General features: G+C 39.9%; 1 pseudogene; it reads right to left on the bottom strand.

Annotated features, from left to right (window-relative positions):
* Positions 1 to 7,313: 7,313 nt before the first annotated feature.
* LOC137750421 (small ubiquitin-related modifier 2 pseudogene) overlaps positions 7,314 to 7,562 on the bottom strand; it is a 790-nt pseudogene continuing 541 nt past the window's right edge.

The raw sequence follows: 7,562 nt of genomic DNA, 5'->3' as shown, positions 1-7,562 counted from the left end.
CCAGGAAGAGAATCCTCACCAGAAACCGAGTCTGCCAGCATCTCAGTATGAGATTTCTAGCCTCCAAAACTGAGAAAGTTTTTGTTGTTTAAGCCACTCAGTCTATGGTGTTTTGTTATGGCAGTCCAAGCAGACTAATACAGACTATCCTGCGTAATTCTTTGTTGTGGGAGGGCTGTCTTTTATACGGTAGGACATTTTGCAAGCACCTCTGGGCTCTACTTGTGGGTAGATGCCAGTAGGACCTTCCTCTCCACCCCCAGGTTGTGACAACCGAAAATGACTCTACACATAGCCAAGTGTTTCCTAGGAAGCAAAACTGTCCCAGTGGATTACCACTGATGTAGAGGAATCGAGACATGTCTATCCGGCCCTGAAAGTCCTGGCTCGGTTGCTTTCCTTTTCATAGGGGGTGGCTGTGAGAGAAGGAAAAATACCCTGTGGGAGAAAGAGGCAAAGAGCTTAGGCTTCAGCCCACATTTCTGTTATCAGGCAATATCAGAATCCAGAGAATGGACAAAAGACATCCTCATCCTACCCGCCTCGTTTCTGTTTAACGAACAGGGATTATGGTACTGATTTTGTTGATGTTTTCTTGGTCCCACCTAATTTGTGCTCTGTAAGTAGCAAAAGCTATTAAAACTGGGTCATCTTGGGGCTTCCTTGGTGGTGCAGTGGTTGAGAATCCGCCTGCCAATGCAGGGGACATGCGTTCGAGCCCTGGTCTGGGGAGATCCCACATGCCGCGGAGCAACTGGGCCCATGAGCCACAACTACTGAGCCTGCGCGTCTGCAGCCTGTGCTCCGCAACAAGAGAGGCCATGATAGTGAGAGGCCCGCGCACCGCGATGAAGAGTGGCCCCCACTTGCCGCAACTAGAGAAAGCCCTCACACAGAAACAAAGACCTAACACAGCCAAAAATAAAAATAAATAAATTAAAAAACAACAACAACAACAACAAAAAACTGGGTCATCTTTAACTTTTAACTGATGACTTGGTTGATGTTAAATGGGAATAGGAATTTTGCACTGTTTATTCTAGAGAACACTGATTGTTGAATTTAGGAAAGGTTTAGTAAACTGGCTCTGAAGAATTTCTCCCTAAACCCACCTCTTCTGTTGGTTATTTATTGTATCACTAACATGTGGAGAGAACTTGGAATTATTAAGAAGAATTTTTCCCTCTGCCCCAAACACAATCTAAGAAAAGCTTTTCTGAAAATGGAAATGAACTGAATAGAAGCAAGGTCTTTGTTGCTATAGCTTAAAAACTAAAATTTTTTTCAGGTTTAAGAAGAATAAATAAAATGGAGATACATTTGAGGCCTGGCTCTGCACACAAAAATGGATAATAGGCTCATTCTGGCTCTTGCATCCCAGATGAATGTGGAGGTTCCTTCTGCAGGTAGACACCATAATGCTTTGCTTGCCTTTGACTCACCTTCTTCATTGTTGTGCTATAATATTCATATGTTGAGTATCAGAACCCAGAGAAGGAGCAGTCCAAGGATAAAACTTATCTAGTCTTTAGCTGACAGAGCCATTCCAATCGATAACAGCAAATATCCTAACATAAAGCGAATGATGAATTGGCGGTACAAAATCAAGAAATGCCTTTCATGCTGCATCTCCTGTGACAAGGTGTTTAAAATAGGAGCATGTGGGATCCCAGCCACGGTGGATTTTTTCTGGTGGCAGAAAGAAGAGAAAAAGAATTACAAAGAATTGCAAGAATTACCATTGAATGGTTGACTGAAGAACTCATTTCAGAAGGACATTGTTTTCAATATGAAGTTTATTTGTACCCATAAGGAGCATGACTGATCAGACTAGAGTTCTACTCTATCTAGTTTTCTGGATATCGATAAAGAAGATAATGTTCTAGGATCATCTTGAATATCTCCCATGAAAGATGCTCAAGAGAAGAGAATGCCCAGCTTGAATTCTGTATGGCTTTAGACAACTTCAGGAAGTAATCTGTTATTGAGTAAATCCTAGTGAACTTTTCTACTTTATAAAAACAAACATATGATCAACAGAAAGTAAAGTCCATATGAACTTAAAAACCAACAGTTTGAGCCGCAATCGTTTTGTATCTGGATAGTGATCTGTAATTACTTCGTGTGGGTGAAATGTCTATAGGATTTGCCACTCTGAACTTTATTTTTTGATTTAAAACATTTTTTTATTTTTAATTTTTATTGAAGTATAGTTGATTTACAATGTTGTTTTAGTTTTACTTGTACAGCAAAGTGATTCACTTATATATATATATTTTCTTTATTATATATACATATATGTATATACATATACATATATATATTCATTTTCAGATTCTTTTCCATTATAGGTTATTAGAAGATATCGAGTATAGTTCCCTGTGCTATACAGTAGGACCCTGTTGGTTTGAACTTTCACTAAATACAAACATGTCATAAGGTTTCAGTGTTAGCAGGTATTTGTTGTTAAACAATCAGGTAGGCAGCCGAGATAGCATGGTTATTTAGTAAATTCAGTGCAAGGAAAAGGCTCCTTGGGGCCGTATTTACACACCAGGCCATGAGGATTTGACAGAACAGAGGAGCTCCATCCCCTTGGGCAAGTTACCTCTGTAACCTCAGTTTCTTCACTAGTAACAATACCCACCTCATTTGGCATTTGAGAGCATTAAATTAGCAGGCCTAGGAGAGTGCCTGGCATAACAGCTAATGTCTATTAACTTGTTTCAGGCCTGTCTCCCATAGAGCCAGAATTTGCAGCCAGCTGAGTGGAGAGGTGAAATCTGTCCTTATCTACCATTTTTCTGAACAAGTCAGATTCTTCACTGAGGCACGGGTGCCAGGGAAGGAGTTGGAGGCCTCATCTGACAACTTGCAGGTGGACTTATTCTAAAGCCGAAGTACATGCAAGTACGAGAATGGAAACAACTCAGAGGGCTAATCTTTTCAGTATCAAGCCTAGAACTTTTGAGATTTGATTTCTGACCCCCAAGTTACAGGTCTTCAGCCCCTGTGGTTCAGTGGAAAGGTGCAGAAATGGAAACTCTAGGCTGTCTCTGGTAGACACCCCCTTTGTAGTATGTGCTACCTATCTTTTCTCGTTTATGGGGTTCCCTGGTGGCACAGTGGTTAAGAATCTGCCTGCCAATTCAGGGGACACGGGTTCGAGCCCTGGTCTGGGAAGATCCCACATACCTTGGAGCCCGTGAGGCACAACTACTGAGCCTGCGCGTCTAGAGCCTGTGCTCTGCAACAAGAGGAGCCACGACAATAAGAAGCCCACGCACCGCGATGAAGAGTGGCCCCCGCTCGCCACAACTAGAGAAAGCCCTCGCACAGAAACGAAAACCCAACACAGCCAAAAATAAATAAATAAATTTATATAAATAAATAAATAAATAAATAAATAAATAAATAAATAAACGTAAGTAGAAGCTTTAATCTTTTCTCCCACACCCCAGTGGGTTTTCTTGTTTATTCCCTATGGTTCATGCACCTCTCTATGAAGACCCTAGATGATGTCCTGCCCCCTCCATTTCAGCTCTGACCTGCAAAATGGGTGAGAGGGAAAACCTTACATCCTTTATGAGAGTGGAGTTTTAAACTGAAGTAGAACTTTTAAAAAAGACTTCATTTTTAAAAAGCAGTTTTAGGTTTATAACAAAATCGAGAGGAAGGTACAGAGATTTCCCATATACCTCCTGCCCTTGCACATGGATAGCCTCCCCATTATTAACATCACCTACTGATGTGATGATACTTTTTTTTTTCTTTTGGCTGCATCACACGGCATGTGGGATCTTAGTTCCCCAACCCGATCCCCAGGGATCAAACCCGGGCCCCCGCAGTGAAAACGCCCGAGTCCTGACTATTGGACCGCCAGGGAATTCCCGAATGGTCCTTTTTTTTTTTAACCAAAGATGGACTTACATTGATACGTCATAATCATTCAAAGTCCATAGTTTACCTTAGGGTTCACTGTTGGTGTTGTACATTCTATGGGTTTGGACAAAAGTATGACAACATATATCCATCATTATAATACCTGTAAAAAACAAAATTCAACCGAGTAAATTTAAAGATCTAATTGGCTCTGTTTTAACTTATTGTATAGAGTATTTTCACTGCCCTAAAAGCCCTCCATGCTCTGCCTATTCATCTCCCCCCAGCCCCTGCAACCATGGATCATTTTGTTGTTTCCATAGCTTTGCCTTTTTCAGAATATCATATAGTTGGAATCATATGGTATGTAGCCTTTTCAGATTGGCTTCTTTCACTTAGTAGTGTGCACTATGGTTCTTCCATGTCTTTCCATGGCTTGATAGCTCGTTTCATTTTAGCACTGAGTAATATTCCATTGTTTGGATGTACCACAGTTTATCAGTTTACCTACTGGAAGACATCTTGGTTGCCTTCAAGTTTTGGCAGTTATGGTTAAAGCTGCTAAAAACATCATGTGCAAGTTTTTGTGTGCACAGAAACTTTCATCTCCTCTGAGTAAATACCAAGGGGCATAATTGCTGGATCTTATGGTAAGAGTATGTTTAGTTTGGTAAGAAATTGCTGAACTATCTTCCAAAGAGGCTGTACCATTTTGCATTCCTGCTAGCAATGTATGAGAATTCCTGTTGCTGCACATCCTTGGCAGCATTTGGTGTTGTCAGTGTTCTGGATTTTGGCCATTCTAATAGGTGTGTAATAGTACTGCATTGTTGTATTAATTTGCATTTCCCTGATGACATATAATGTGGCGCATCTTTTCACATGCTTCTTTGCCATCTGTATATCTTCTTTGGTGAGGTGTTTGTTAAGCTTTTTGGGCTGTTTTTTAATTGGGCTGTTTGTTTTCCTATTTTTGAGTTATGAGTTCTTCATAAATTTTGGATAGCAGTCCTTTATTAGATGTGCCTTTGCAAATATTTTCTCCCACTCTGCAGCTTATTTCTTCATTTTCTTGACAGTGTCTTTCACATAGCAGAAGTTTTAAATTTTAATGAAGTCCAGTTTATCATTTATTTAATTCATGGATCATGCCGTATCTAAAAATTCATCACCATACTCAAGGTCATCTAGATTTTCTATGTTATATTCTAGGATTTTATAGTGTTAAATTTTGCAATTAGGTCTCTGATTCATTTCAGTTAATTTCTGTGAAGGTGTAAAGTCTGTGTCTAGATTATTTCTTTTTTGCATATGGATGTCCAGTTGTTCCAGCGTCAGTTGTTGAAAAGACTGCCTTTGTTCCATTGTATTGACTTTGCTCTTTTGTCAAAGATCAGTTAACTATAGTTGTGTATAATTGGGTCTATTTCTGGGGTCTCTATTTTGTTGCATTGATCTATTTGTCTATTCCTTTTTTTTTTTTTTTTTTAATTTTATTTTTTTTTATTTATTTATTTTTGGCTGTGTTGGGTCTTCGTTTCTGTGCGAGGGCTTTCTCTAGTTGCGGCGAGCGGGGGCCACTCTTCATCGCGGTGCGCGGGCCTCTCACTATCGCGGGCTCTCCTGTTGCGGAGCACAGGCTCCAGACGCGCAGGCTCAGTGGTTGTGGCTCACGGGCCCATTTGCTCCGTGGCATGTGGGATCTTCCCAGACCAGGGCTCGAACTCGTGTCCCCTGCATTGGCAGGCAGACTCTCAACCACCGCGCCACCAGGGAAGCCCTATTTGTCTATTCTTTTGCCAACGCCACAGTATTTTGACTACTATAGGTTTATAGTAAGTCTTTTTTTTTTTAATGTTGTCCAATTTTTCTTTTTTTTCTTTCTTTTCTCTCTCATTTTAAAAATTTATTTATTTATTTATTTTTGGCTGCATTGGGTCTTTGTTGCTGTGTGCAGGCTTTCTCTAGTTGCGGTGAGTGGGGGCTACTCTTCGTTGTGGTGTGTGGCTTCTAATTGCGGTGGCTTCTCTTGTTGTGGAGCACAGGCTCTAGACGTGTGGGCTTCAGTAGTTGTGCCACACCAGCTCAGTAGTTGTGGCACGCAGGCTCTAGAACATAGGCTCAGTAGTTGTGGCACACGGGCTTTGTTGCTCCATGGCACGTGGGATCTTCCCGGACCAGCGATCAAACCTGTGTCCCCTGCATTGGCAGGTGGATTCTTAACAACTGCACTACCAGGGAAGTCCCTTATAGTAAGTCTTGACATTGGGTAGGGTCACATCTCTGACTTTGTTCTTCTCCTTCAATACTGTGTTGGCCATTCTGGGTCTTTTGCCCCTCCACATAAACTTTAGAACCACTTTGTCAATATCCACAAAATATTAACTTGCTGGGATTTTGACTGGGACTTCATTGAATCTATAGATAAAATTGGGAAGAACTGACATTGTGGCAATATTGAGTCTTCCTTTCCATGAACATGGACTATCTCTCCATTTATTTAGTTCTTCTTGGATTTTGTTCATCAATTTTTTAGTTTTCCTCATATAGATCCTGTACATATTCTGTAAGATTTATACTAAGTATTTTATTTTGGGACTGTTAATGTAAATGGTATTGTTTTTCATTTCAAATTCTACTCGTTCATCACTGGTATACAGGAAAATGTTTAACTTTTGTATATTAACCTTGTATCCTGCAACCTTGCTATAATTGCTTATAGTTTCAGGATTTTCTACACAGTCATGTCATCTGTGAACAAAGACAGTTTTATTTCTTCCTTCCCAATCTGTATACCATTTATTTCCTTTTCTTGTCTTATTGTATTAGTGTCTTAGTCTGTTTATCTTGCTATAACAAATTACCATAGACTGAGTGGACTATATACAACAGAAATATATTTCTAACAGTCCTGGAGGCTGGGAAGTCCAAGACCAAGGTGACAGCAGGTTTGGTATCTGGTGAGGCTCACTTCCTGCTTCATAGACAGCTGTCTTCTCACTATGTCCTCAGATGGAGGAAGTGGATGAAGGAGTTCTCTAGGGTCTCTTTTATAAGGGCACTAACCCCATTCATGAGGGCTCCACCTTCATGACCCAGTCATCCCCAAAGGCCCCACCTCCAAATACCATCACATTGCAGGTTAGATTTTAACATATGAATTTGGGAGGTTGGGAAGGAATGCAAACATTTATTTATTTATTTTTCATTTTAAACAAGAAGTTTATTTAAACAACAAGATGCTTGACTTGAAGGGAAAACTATCTAGGATTAATTTCTTTTAGAATAATTTATCCCTACTTAAAGACAGACTGCCCTACATGTAACAGCTATGTACAAAAAAGTTATAAAATTATCCTTGGTTTTACAGTGATAAATGAAAAACATTAAGATTCTCCAATCAAACAAGGTATGCAAGAATTTTTATGTTGTTCTTTTTTTGTTAAACAGTGAGAGCAAAATAACTTACTGGAATATAAAGATAAGAGCTGATGAGCATGCCACTAATGGAGAAAAGGGGGTATCTTCACAGAACCAGTATTTTTCCCCATTCCATCTCCATTTGATGTCGATCAAAACATACCATTGGCCATTTAGTTAAAAAAAAAAAAGCAATATGCTTGTGCACATACACCAGTTACTTTATTTACAATAAAGGAATGGGGAAGGGGAAAATGAAA

This window comes from Eschrichtius robustus, chromosome 16, assembly GCF_028021215.1.
Source record: "Eschrichtius robustus isolate mEscRob2 chromosome 16, mEscRob2.pri, whole genome shotgun sequence".
NCBI lineage: Eukaryota > Metazoa > Chordata > Mammalia > Artiodactyla > Eschrichtiidae > Eschrichtius > Eschrichtius robustus.
Note: the sequence above shows the minus strand (reverse complement) of the source record. Positions and strands in the feature narration are given on the sequence as shown.